The sequence below is a fragment of the Schistocerca gregaria genome, chromosome 2 (genome assembly GCF_023897955.1).
Source record: "Schistocerca gregaria isolate iqSchGreg1 chromosome 2, iqSchGreg1.2, whole genome shotgun sequence".
NCBI classification, from domain to species: domain Eukaryota; kingdom Metazoa; phylum Arthropoda; class Insecta; order Orthoptera; family Acrididae; genus Schistocerca; species Schistocerca gregaria.
Window position 1 is genome coordinate 126,551,315 of NC_064921.1, and position 13,928 is coordinate 126,565,242.

The following is a 13,928-nucleotide window of genomic DNA, read 5'->3' on the forward strand; positions in this document are numbered from 1 at the left end:
AACATTAACAGACGGCTCACCAGTACACGACGCCAGGAGTAAAACCGTGGTGCCTCTCCAAAATATTGGAAGAATGGGAGCTCTCCCAAGGTCGCCGCAAGACTCACAGGCGATGGTCGTCCATGGAAGTGCAGAGATGCGACTCATGACAAATTCATGCCTTCCGGTCAGGGCAGAACTTCAAACGCAGCCATTTGTGCTGTGTTGTTAACGGCAGCGTACGCATGGCCTGTAATTCCTAGTCCAACTGCTGCCAATTTCTGACTAATGGTGCGCATTACATGCAATGTTGCGTTATTTGTTATCGGATGGTAGGTGTAGATCTGAGGTCATCGGTCCTCTAGACTTAGAACTATCCAAACCTAACTAACCTAAGGACATCACACACATCCATGCCCGAGGCAGAATTCGAACCTGCGACCGTAGCAGCAACGCGGTTCTGGACTGAAGGGTCTAGAACCGCTCGGCCACAGCGACCGGCTGTAGATCTGAAGGTTTACGATTTGCTTGAGGCGCAGTACAGCGACACTTGTTGAGGCGATCACACATGGCCGGCTGGGACTTGACTGTGGTATACCTGCCCTCACGTTGCCTTGCAGTTCAACATCGAGCCACTGTTACACTGAATACTCCACAAATCTAGAAATTGCACCATTCGAACCGTCGGCCAAATGGAGTCCCACAGAGAGACCACTCTCAAACTCTCGTCAGTGTAAGGGTGGGGTTGTTTGTTCCTGCTTATTCTAGAATTGAGGACAACTGTGTGAGGGGAAATGACAAGTTCAATGTCGCACTCTCACCAATTTACAGCTTTTATATAGTTATCAACTCGCCAACATAAAAATAGCGCAATAGATAATGCATCTTGCCAACATCAAAAAGTGAAATAAGTTTATTCACAACAATGTTAAACATTAACTCTCTGAAGGCCATTAATCCTAAACACAATATTATGAAAGATTAATTGGAAGTTTCTTTACATTAATCCTAAGCTCAATAATATGAAAGTTTAACTGGACGTTTGTTTACAAACTTGCTCCTACACATACATTATGATGTTGGCCAGTACTACGAAAATCGTCCGATTCTGGTTCAAAGTTCGGTACTATTTAGGATGACAATCAAGTCAACGGTGGATGGTTAGTCAAGTGACACATTTGAGCGCAAGATTACCCAAGGCTGCTCGAGTTTACAGTGGACGCAAGCTGGTGAACCAACAAAGTTTACGCCTCTGCACACGGTATTTACCTTAAGCTGCGACGTGCTGTCTGCAAGGCCAATCTCTCCCACTGAAATTCCTACAAAACTAATCTGGCCTTTGTTGAACTTTCCAGCAGAAACTTTCCCTATGTTTCACGTTATGCGAGAAAACATGTACTCAGCGATAGTCTTATTATGTCGCGATATACACGCGCATGTTTGGAGCAGCGTGCATATTGTAGTGCCCTCTCAGTTTTCGCAAGAACAATTAACTAATTTGGCTGGTTCGTTTCTCCACAGTTGGAGCTAAACGTTGCTAGAGCTAATTCTTTAGCTGGAGTGCAACAGCTGTGAAGGCAGTGTCCACACAAATTTCTTCTCTGCGTCATACGGAGCGTCAAGTGCTCCGTTCTGCACGCCAAATTAGAGAAGACTACAACATCGAAAAATTTCTCTCTTGTCCTACTCATGATAGAACTACCTCCCTCCACTTGGGTTCCTTTTTCACATCACGGCTTTTTTCGACCAATAGGAGCGTTCCTTTTGTTTTGTAGAAACACCCTCTACCAATGGCAACGTCCCTTCTATCAAACTGCATCGAAACTTCAGTATTTTTCTCCTTCATAGTGCGTATCCGCCAATCGGACGTTTTTTCCCTTTCTAGACGCCTAAAGTACATTGACCTTTCCGTGTGTCGCACTCACTGGACGAAAATGTGCCACTTGCTTTTGTTCGTATCCTGCTGGAATTTCGAAACGCAGTTTTCTAATGCTCCTTCTCTGCCCTTGTACCGATGACCCCACCACAGGCGGTTCTCTGGCATGAATCACCTGGCCTGGGGTCGCTATCCTCCTTCCTGCCACCCCTTTCAAGTGGCGTATTTTTTTTTTCCTCCCCTAGCGGCAGGTTACGATACTGTGACACATGTAGGGTAAGGTTGCTATCGATGGGTCGGTCGATTTCTCTGTGGATATTGACAATAGACCCATATTAGCAGTCATTAAGTCATTCGCCGTATTAGTGGTGAGTTGTTCCGCGAAGACACAAAGCAACAGTAAAACAAGGTAAGTCTTGTACTATATTCTTGTAACTGACTAGTATTCATCGCTGAAACATCCTAGTGATATGGTAAAACTGATAAAATTTTTGCAGGCCATCACTCGAAGGTACGAGCAATTCACACTATTTGCTCGTGTTAACAGTATAAAGTTAGGTGCTGTGCACGAAGACTGGGTGTTGTTAAGCGACGTCGAGCGAATAGCCTTAAATGAACCACTTCGAATTTTGTCAGATCTTAAGCTTCAACAGGCTGCTATCTACAAAATTTACATAATGGTTTTCATTATATTTCCCTAATAGTTTTAAGTCTTTTGATAATCAGTCAAATGTGATGATTTTTTTTCTTTTTAAATCTTCAAAGGCGATATTGCTGGTTTTAGCCTCCTTTGGTTTCGAATAAATGTTATACTGTTTTACATTGCAACAAAAACACATAGAAACAAAAAAAAATATGTAATGTGTTGACAATTATGTAGATGTACAGTATTTAACAGCTATTCCACTATAGGCAACATATGAAAACTGCCTGGCCCAACGAAGAAACCAGTCGCCTTGATAGAACCGGTAACACATGCTTCTATTTTTCAAACAATTCATTAACTGCGAATATTTATGCCTTCTGTGCCGACTACAGTTAAATGAAAAGATAATGTTAAAGTTACACTGAAAATAATATATTTATTACAATATATGGATTTTCTTACACATTTTCTGTTGGTGGCCCGTCAATAGCAGCCTTCCGCTAACTGCAAACAAACGGAAAACTAAGTACGTAGCTTTTTTCCCGACGTGGTAATTAAAACTATGGCTATCTCTTGTGTTATTCAGACCGATGGTTTCTAAAACTATCGTTCTATGGAACTTAAGATTCCCTAAGAAAGTACTATCACGCACACTACCAAATATACTGGAAAGACGGCCAAAAAAGAAAAAAAAGCTATTGATATAACTAAGACTTGTAATACATGGTCCAGCCTCCAGCCACATTAATGTGATCAGCACGTATGTTCGACATCAACGTCCCATAACCACTCACAGACGGCAGGTAACAGAACTAACAGTGGATGGTACGAGGGCCGTTTGAAAAGTTCGTCCAAAAATAAAAACTACTTTCGTGTTTGGGGTAAACCTTTTTTATTTTTCGACGTAGTCTCCTTTTAGACTGATACACTTCGTCAAACCCTGTTCTAATTTGTTGACCCCTTCCGAATAATAGGAATTGTCCGAGTCTGCAAAATAGCTATTAGTTGCTGCAATCACCTCCTCGTTTGAATACAATCTTTGTCCCACCAGCCATTTCTTCAAACTGGGAAACAAACAGTAGTCCGAGGGAGCCAAGTCTGGAGAATAGGGGGGATGTGAAACGAGTTGGAATCCTATTTCCAATAGTTTTGCGACCACAACTGCTGAGGTGTGTGCTGGTGCATAGTCGTGATGGAAAAGGACGTTTTTGCGGTCCAATCGCACGCGTTTTTCTTGCAGTTCAGTTTTCAGACGGTCAAGTAACGATGAATAATATGAACCTGTAATAGTTTTACCCTTTTCCAGATAGTCGACGAGGCTTATCCCTTGCGAATCCCAAAAGATAGTAGCCATAACCTTTCCTGCCGAGCAATAGTCTTCGCCATTTTTGGTGCAGATTCTCCCTTGGTAACCCATTGTTTAGATTGTTGTTTGGTCTCAAGAGTATAGTATTATATCCATGTTTCATCCACAATGACGAAACGACGCTTAAAGTCCTGCGGATTCTTCCTGCTGCAAACCACCCTTGCAACACTTCACACGATTCCGTTTTTGGTCATTCGTGAGCAATCGCGGAACCTATCTTGCGGATAGCTTTCTCATGCCCAAATGCTTATGCAAAATATTATGTACCCGTTCATTCGAGATGCCCACAGCACTAGCAAACTCACGCACCTTAACTCTTCTATCATCCATTACCATATCATGGATTTTATCAGTGATTTCTGGAGTCGTAACCTCCATAGGGTGTTCAGAAAGTTCACCATCACTTGTGCCCAAATGGCCACTCCGAAAATTTTGAAACCACTTATAAAGTGTTCTAATCGAACGTGCAGAGCCACCGTAATGTTTATCAAGCTTCTCTTTAGTCTCCTAAAGCGTTTTGCCTTTAATAAAGTAACGTCCATTTTTTTTTACAATCATTCGACTTCCTTGATTCACACGAATGCCAAACACAAAGAAATAGACCGATATGGCTGAAACGTGGTGTGCAGTGATCTCTATGCTCCGTGAATGTTGAACTTCAGCCATTCTATCGTGCCAGCCATAGATGCTCACATTTCGTTTCTTGCCAAACTACAACATGGCTGCTAGGAAATGTCACTAGAACACGAAAAGAAAATACTTTTCAATTCCTCTCCCTCATAAGCGTATTACTTCATATGTTGACATAAAGTTCAAAACAAGAAATCAGTATGCAATTCTTTCTCACATGCAGACCGATTGAAATTTGTTTGCCAAACTACAATATGGCGGGCGATGCAAAGCACGTGTATTTGCAGACACGGTGCAGTTCTATGCAGTTCTATATTCAGAGACCAGACTTCTACGTACAGGTTGTGTAGAGATCACTGGTGGTGTGCGTTCTTTCCAAAGATGCTACTATCTAAACATGACCTCGATATGCGCCGGTGATGCGATCTGCCAATACACGTGCTTTGCATCGCCCACCATATTGCACGGGCTTTTCAAACGCCGCTCGTATATAAAGCATTTCGGCGGGGGGAGGGGAAGTGACAACAGTGTAGTTGTTGTGTTGTGGTATTGCCAGAACGAAGCGATTTATCCCGACATCCCCCCTGGCATGATCATTAGCTTTCGGGACAAGGGTGGAAGCGTTTGCGGAAGGGATAAGACTAAACTGTTCGTATGCCGCCTCGGTTAAAGTATACGAGTGCCATGCATGGCAAAATCACGCTGTCCAAAACTGGCGCCGACGCAACTGTAGCGAGAGAAGAAAACGACGGCTGCCGGGATGTGTCCTGGCGAACAGATGAGCAACTATTGAGCAAGTGACAGCCCAGATGAACCAAGATGGTACCAACAGTGTCTCCTCAAGGTTCATTCAGCGAACGTTGCTGTGTATGGGCCTCCCCAGCAGGCGCCTAAAAAACAAGTTGACTTCTGTTCATTGGCGACGAAGACTGGAATTTTCACGTCACTGGATGTTCAGTGAGTGGCGACAGGTGGTCTTTTCATATGGTTCACGTTTTATGCTCCATCGGAATGAAAGCAAGCAGCTTGCAGCAATTAGGGTCCACACCAGAGGATGAAGCGTCATGATCTGGGGAACGTTTTCGTGGCACTCCCTCTCGACGGCACAGTGGATCAACACAAGTGGGCCGTGTGCAGCTCGCGTTGATGCCGTTCATAGCTTCGCATCTTGCAATAGCGATAGTGGCGTCTCGTTTTCTTACAAGGGAACCTCCCCATCGCACCCTCCTCAGATTTAGTTATAAGTTGGCACAGTGGATAGGCCTTCAGAAACTGAACACAGATCAATCGAGAAAACAGGAAGAAGTTGTGTGTAACTATGAAAAGATAAGCAAAATATACAAACTGAGTAGTCCATGCGCAAGATAGGCAACATAAAGGATAACTTGAGCTCAGGAGCACCGAGGTCCCATAGCGTGAGCAGCTGCGGAACGAAAGGTCCTTGTTTCAAGTCTTCCCTCGGGTAAAAAGTATCAAAGTTCATGCATTCACACATAATGAACTACGCTCTCCAAAATTCCAGGACATGTTCAGATTTACTTAGACATATGCAGCATTTGACGGTCTACATACGGAAGAATTTGAAAACGTTAAAGAAAGATGTTTTGACAGAGCACAGGGAAAACTGTGCGACTGTGAAACTGTTTCAGTCATTTGTTCCAGTTTATGTGACAAACTCTTATGTTTTTCATCACTTTTTTGGGAGTGGTTATCACATCCACAAGAAAATCTAAATCGGGCAAGGTAGAACAATCTTTTTACCCATTCGCCAAGTGTACAAGTTAGGTGGGTCGACAACATATTCCTGTCATGTGATGCATATGCCGTCACCAGTGTCGTATAGAATATATCAGACGTGTTTTCCTGTGGAAGGTTCACCTATGACCTTGCGATCAAATGTTTTCGGTTCCGATTGGAGAGGCACGTCCTTTCGTCTACTAATCGCACGGTTTTGCGGTGCGGTCGCAAAACACAGACACTAAACTTATTACAGTGAACAGAGACGTCAATGAACGGACGGACAGATCATAACTTCCCGAAAATAAAGAAAGTAAACTTTTGACTCGAGAGAAGACTTGAACCAAGAATCTCTCGTTCCGCACCTGCTCACGCTAACAACGGGACCACGGCGCTCGTGAGCTCACACTTTTCTTGGTGTTGCTTATATTGCACATGGACTACTCAGTTTGTATATTTTGCTTATTTTTTCATAGTTCCACACAACTCCTTCCTGTTTTCTCGATCTGTTTTCAGTTTTTCAAGGCCTATCCACTGTGCCAACTTATAACTGAATCTGAGGGGGTTGCGATGGGGAGGTTCCCTTGTTAGTATGTTTACTGGCGCCACTACGTTTGCTCGCCTTGTCTGTCCGTGGGTGGCAGCAGCAGCGCTTATCGGTAGCGCGTACTGTGGTACCAACTTTGGAGCGGCCTCTAGCATTTCCAGGCCGTTGTGCGTCGAGCGAGTTGAGTTGGGAGGGAGCAGCAGTGAGGTCCGGACAGCCAGTACCCGCCCGACCGCTGGCGACACACATGCACTGCCCGCCAGAGTGCATGACCACGTCAATAACCGGAATCTGCGAGTTTTAGTTGAATGGGCCGTGATATTCGTGTAGTGCAACTTTCACTAGTGTGTGTTTGTGTGTGTGTGTGTGTGTGTGTGTGTGTGTGTGTGTGTGTGTGTGTGTGTGTCTGCCCGTCGAAGTGACCTCATGGCAATAAGTGGTCAGTCGACGATTTATACTGGGATATTTTCCGTGACCGACTTGAGTGGGGAAGACCGTTGGTTGTTCGTTCGGTCTTCCGACCGCTTCTGCCTTCTCTGTGTTTGTGCTGACTTCCAATTCGTCCGTGTTGTTCCACAGTGACTGGTTTTAGTATTGCGTGTTCTTGGTGGAATTGTTTTCCCGGATCTGTATGTATCTTGTGGTTTTGAATGTGCAGTTATTTTAGTGCTGTCTGCGTACTGGGTTCGGCGGAGAGTTGCGAACGGACATCAGGTCGGTTGGGGGCGCAGCAGCGAGCAGGTCCGAGCAGCGTGAGGGCAAGCGGGGGCCGCTGGCGGCGTGCTGCCATTGCCAGATCGAGGAGGGGTAGCTGCGAGAGCGACGACTTCGTTGCACACCGTAGCCCGGGCGTTTGAGTGAAGAGTTAACTGCTAATACTGCATCGACTATTCTGAGAGCTCGCCTTTGGTCGGCGGGTTGTGGCTCCCAGGGCCGCTGAGCCTGGCGGCAAAGGGGGAAGTGTTTCCAGGCGGTGAAGTATTGCAGCCGTCTTTCTCTATTTGTTATTCATCATTGAATTTAGTATTACTCTTATTAGTGAAGTGCGACCAGCGGTATTTTTCTGCCTTGTGGCCGCTAACGCCCAAGTTACCTGCCCTTGAGGTTAGTGAACTTTTCCGGTAGTTGGTTCAAATGGCTCTGAGCACTATGGGACTTAACTTCTAATGTCATCAGTCCCCTAGAACTTAGAACTACTTAAACCTAATTAAGCTAACGACATCACACACATCCATGCCCGAGGCAGGATTCGAATCTGCGACCGTAGCGGTCGCGCGGCTCCAGGCTGTAGCGCCTAGAACCTCTCGGCCACTCCGGCTGGCTTTTAGGTAGTGTACCTTTCCTCGTCGTGTTCATGCTGTCCGACATGGCGTGTAGTTCGACAGCCTCTTGTATTGTACTGAGCATTTCTTTTTTTTTTTGGGGGGGGGGGGGAAGGGGGAGGTCTACCTTGGTTCTAGTGTTTCCTTCAGCCTTGGGTTTTTTCTGAAGACATAGTGCTGTCTGTCCCTTCGCCCTTACCAAAAAATATTCCATCGTTGTACTGGTGATCGGTCGTTACGCGTATTGGTTAGTCGGTCGGTCAGCACTTAAAAGCTGCTCCTAGTTTGAGTTGCCATCTTGTTACGTGATTACAACTCTTGGCTGCCTGTCTCACCTTACCTTATGTTGTTACCTTCCCACGCCGACCCTTAGAACACTTGCTGAGAACCACTTGTCCAGATTCCTTGGATTGTGGTGTTTGTTTTAAGGATATTTGTAATTTTCTAAGTATGGTTGGTGTGGCCTTCAGCAGAGCAATAATTTCACTTCTTTGGTGATAAGACCTTCAGTCGGGTTACAGTAAGTTCTTTTAAGGCAACTTGCTTTGAAAGCAAGGGATTTATTTTAAAAGTGCTATTTGAAAATTGTTTTCCTAACTTCTAATTCAGGCCTTCAGCCGTTTGTTATTCGAAATTGTTTGTGGCTTTCAGCCGAGTAATAATTTTACTTCTTTTATAATAAGGCCTCCAGTCGTGTTACAGTTTGTTTTCAAACGAAGTATTTATCTTAATATGTGCTATTTGGAATTATTATTCTGACTTCTAATTCAGGCCTTCAGCCGTTTGTTGTTTGAGGTTACTGTTCGTGGCCTTTGGCCCTAAAATTGGGGAATTTTTGGTGATAAGATCTTCAGCCGGCATACAATCATTGTGTTTTTTTAAGAGATTGTTTTAAAATTTTAATTTCTGTAGATAAAGTTGACATATTGTTGTGCAACCGAGAGTAATTTATTACGGGCCCATCCTTAATCGTAACCTTATCCTGCCCCATCCTGAGTGACCAACTCTTAACAAGTATGCATGTACCTTTGGTGGCCATGTCCACACCTACATGCAGTTTGTTTTCCTGGCATCTACCAGCAGGACGATGCAACGTGTCACACAGCTCGCAGTCTGCATGCGTGATTCAAAGAGCACCAGGATGTTATTATCGCACTCCCTTGGCCACTAAACTCCCCGGCTTTCAACCCAGTCAAGACTGTGGGAACACCTCAATCGAGCTGTTCGCCTCAACGATCGTCGACCTAGAACTCTAGCGCACTGGCCACGGCACTGAGTCGGCATGGCTCCACATCCACGTCGGAACCAACAGTCGGTAACTTTTCCTGCGCGTCTCACAGAATCCGCGCTGCAAAAAGTGGTTACTCAGGCTTCTGGCAGGTGGTCACGTTAATGTGACTGGGCAGTATACATGACGAGCAAATGTTTAAAAGACATTCCAAATAGAGCAACTCTGATGTAATCGAGATGTGCGCATCTGCCAGTTAATGTCCGTACAAAGTGGAAGCCATATGGTTTGTTTTGCATATGAACACTAAAGGCAGCGACAGACTAGATCAGCAATCAGCGCTTGCACAGACATACATGCATCAGAGAGAAAGTGATTTAAACAGTAAGGTATGATGTGTACAGTGTAAGCCGTCCAGTCTCTCACTCACCGTTCTCCTTTGCGTCGCTCCTCGGAACACCGGCCGCTGCAGCTGCAATCAAAGGGCAAACCTTTTAATAACGCAGAGAGGCGGATGCAGTCTGGAAATATCGTGACAACCAAGGAGTAAATACTCGACTGCTAACACGTCCTTATGTAAGAAACGTGGGGGAGAGGGAAATGTTTGCTCAGTCCACAAGCTCAGGGAAGCGGCTGTCACACAACATGAGGCAGCGCTTTTCGCAGACTTGCGACGACGTCGCACCATCTCCGGCACCAGACTGACGTCACAAAGAGCCCAGGACCACCCCGCAGCAGAGGGCACATTGTAGATTTCCACAGTGGAGCATCCCCCAATCCCTCTGCAATTTGCCGGAGAACGAACCCTCTCGCGCGTTTGAAATATGCTCAAAAGTGTGTCACCAGGCACATTAATTACCGAGACACTGCTGCATATTGTACCGAAAGTAGTTCTGAAGAGATTAAACCATCGAATTTTGAACGTGGAGGTGCCTACACACACTGAGCAACACAATTAAAGGACGACTTTTTCGAAATGTCTTAATCGTCTCCCATTGTGATGCAAACGTTTGACATTTAGCTCATAGGTGCCTACAAGCTTCCTCTGTAAGGGAGCATTAGGGTGAAGCCCTGCGACGTTCCTCACGGGCTCGATGACGCCTCAGGCAGCAAGGTGTCGACATATGCGAAAAAAGGCCAGAGCTTAGAAGCTCATGCGAGGTGTATGGTTGGTTAGTTATGTCACACTGCCACAAGACTTCAGCACAATTCGCCCGACGCCACCGTGGACTTGATGGAAAGATTGTCACAACCGCGACGCTCATTGTCGAAATTACACGGTTTTCTTACAGGTGGCCGAGGAAAACATTTCAGACACACTGCCGCTCAGAATGGACACGAAAATGCCTTAAGGGGTGGCTTAATGGGCGTCAATGAAACCATCCCTTCTCTTGGCCGAAAAAGACAGTCCGTAGAGTGATGGACAACAGGCCAAAGTTCTGGACAAATCTGGATACTGCTGCGACCTGCTGGACGCTTCAACCGGTATCTTAGGGCAGCAACCCCATTGAATGTGACCACACTCCTTTACAGTGCAGTGCGAGAGCTGTTTTGCTGTGGTGTACAGAGTGGAACCATTAGGGAGCGTTCAAAATAATTTGACGAAATTTGAACGTTTCGCGCTCTCCCGTGGCGTGATCACGGACGGGTGTGACATTGACACAAATAGGGATACAATGGCAAAGGGCTCCTCTAAGACACCCCCTTCCTCCTCCCCCCCCCCCACCTCCCAAGCCCCGAGTTCAACAATACCCTTAGTGGCAGCTGCCAACATTTGAATTTGAGAAATGCGCATTTACGAAGGACCTGCAAAGTAGCCCTACGCGCCTGTGGGCAGGCAACATCTTGACATCCTTAAGATTCCAGTTACCTGCCTGGAGTGGTCCTTTGTGTTGCACAGTGTATTTAACTGAGAACCACGTAATATTTAACCACTTGGGAGCTGGAAAAGCATATTTTAACACTAAATTTAATTTAACAGTCAAGTTTGCAGTTAGTAAACCAAATTGCAAAAGATATGAATTACAAAACCCATTGAATATCTTGGTAAAATAATCCAAACAATTGTAATTCTTCTCAGAGATAGTTTTCTGACCAGTTAGATTCGGTAATCTAATGAGCGATGCCACAGTGCACTCAGTTTTATAGATTGCAACATAGAAAAACAAGTAAAATTGCCTAACAACATCTCTGAAAACACAATCGCCGGAGTACAGTTCCCGAAAAATACACTAACAGAAAAAGATCGCAACATCAAAAAATAATCTCGAGTAATGAAATTTCAGGAATACAGTTCTATAGGTAACATATTTAAGTGATTAACACTGCAGGGTCACAGGTTAATGTGAACACGAGATAAGCCACCGCAAACGCGAAATGCTGGTACATGAATAACCGGTGTAACTGTCAGAATGTTGAATACAAGCATGCAAGTGTCATTGGATTGTGTTGTACAGGTGCCGGGTGTCAGTTTGTGGAATGGAGTTCCATGGTTGTTGCACTTGCACAGTCAACACAGGGTCAGTTAAGGTTGTTTGTGGATGACGTTGGAGTTGTCAACTGATGATCACCCACACGTGCTCGACAGGAGACAGGTCTGCTGATCAAGGAAGCCAAGACATGTCGACACTCTGTGCAGCATATGTGGGTGAGCTGTCATGTTGGGAAACAACCCCTTGAATGCTGTTCATGAACGGCAGCACAACAGGTGGAATCACCAGACTGACGTACAAATTTGCTATCAGGATGCGTGGGATAACCACGAGAGTATTCCAGCTGTCATACGAAATCGCACCCCAGACTATAACTCCAGTTATATGTTCAGAGTGTCTAAAACGCAGACAGGTTGGTTGAGGGTTCTCAGCTGACCTTCTAACCAATACTGGCACCGAGAAAGAACCAGCTTTCATCAGAAAACACAACAGACCTCCACCCTGCCCTCCAACGAGCTCTCGTTTGACACCACTAAAGTAGCAAATGACAATAGTTCGAGGTCAATGGAAGCTTACTACAGAGAGTCTAGCTCGGAGCTTCCCTTGAAGTAACCGATCTATAACAGTTCGTTGAGCCACTGTGTTGCCAGCGTACTCCCAGATTGCTGCTTCTGATACTGTACGATGCGCCAGAGCTATACGCCGAACACGCTGGTCTTCGGTAGTGCCACGTGTCCACCCGGTGCCCGGTTCTCTCGCGACAGTGCATTCTCGTCTGCGGTGGCTACATTCCTGCCAAGTCTTCGTGCAGTATCGTAGAAGGAACATCCAGTTTCTTGTAGTCCTATTACACAAATTCAGTGAGTTGCTGATAATGGCGTCTTTCTCGCCTTAAATGAATTTTTGACTAACATCAACTCTGTTGTTGTTGTGGCCTTCAGTCCTAAGACTGGTTTGATGCAGCTCTCCATGCTATTCTATCCTGTGCAAACTTCTTCATCTTCCAGTGCCTACTGCAACCTACATCCTTCTCTATCTGTTTAGTGTATTCATCTCTTGGTCTCCTTCTACGATTTTTAGTCTCCACGCTGCCCTCCAATACTAACCTGGTGATCCCTTGATGCCTCAGAACATTTCCTATCAACCGATCCCTTCTTCTAGTCAAGTTGGGCCACAAACTTCTCTTCTCCCCAATCCTATTCAATACCTCCTCCTTAGTTATATAATCTACCCAACCAATGTTCAGCATTCTACTGTAGCACCACATTTCGAGAGCTTCTATTCTCTTCTTGTCCAAACTCACCACGTCCAATATCAAAGGTAACTAACGCTGACGAACTAGTTACAGCGTGCGCTTAAACCAAACCCAAGTTGCATCCTCATAGCGGCTTCACTCTTACGCAACTAGCGACAAATTTTAGTAGACATCATCTTTCAGATGCGGAAGCACTCCTACCAACTTTCGTTCAAGTCGCACAACTCCTTCAGATTTTTCTTCCCGGCTGTGTATATAAAGATACTCTGTGTATATAAAGATACTTATAAACAGGTTGGTTGCCAAGTGGTTTACAGAGAAAATTGAAATATGGGGTGACACCAATGAGCCGTGCGCGGCTCGTGTTCGTGCCGTTGTTGCTTGACATTTTGTCTCGGCGGTACTGCTGTCTCATTTCTTATTCGATTTACTGGCGTCACTAAGTTGCTGGCATGCCTGCCCGTGAGTGGTGGCAGCAGCGCTATCGATAAGAGCACTGTCGTACTATCTTTGGAGCGACCGCTAGTATTTCCGGGTCGTGGTGTACGGTAAGTTCAGTCGGGATGGAGGTCCAGTGAGGTCTACACAGCCAGGGTTCGTCCAACCGCTGGCGACACACATGCACTGTCCGACGGAAGGAGACTTGAGCAGGGACAACAGTTGGTTGGTCGTCTGATAAGGCGACGTATTTGTGGTCTTCCGTCCGTTTCGGGGCTCCTTCAATTGGCCTCCTTGCGGGACGTGGGTCGGATCCTTCCTTGTGCAGAGATGTCGGGTGCCCAATGGGCAAGAGTTCCCTCTGCATGGTTGGGTCTGAGCCAGTGTCTCCGGGTCATCGTGTGAGTTGCGAACGGACATCAAGTCAGTCGGGACTGAGCAGGAGTGAGCTCCGGACAGCCATGACTCGCTC

The 13,928-nt window shown here is 45.7% G+C and overlaps 1 protein-coding gene across 18 annotated transcripts in view; it reads right to left on the reverse strand.

Moving 5' to 3' along the window:
• The window catches only part of LOC126336500 (prolyl 4-hydroxylase subunit alpha-1), a 697,270-nt gene that overhangs the window by 277,546 nt on the left and 405,796 nt on the right, over positions 1-13,928 (reverse strand). For 12 of the 18 annotated variants that reach the window (XM_050000262.1, XM_050000255.1, XM_050000256.1 and 9 more), the window contains one exon: positions 9,762-9,803. The exons of the other annotated variants lie outside the window; for them this stretch is intronic. The gene's annotated coding sequence lies outside the window, so the exon portion shown is untranslated. The remainder of the gene's footprint in view (positions 1-9,761; positions 9,804-13,928) is intronic. 18 annotated transcript variants of the gene reach the window in all.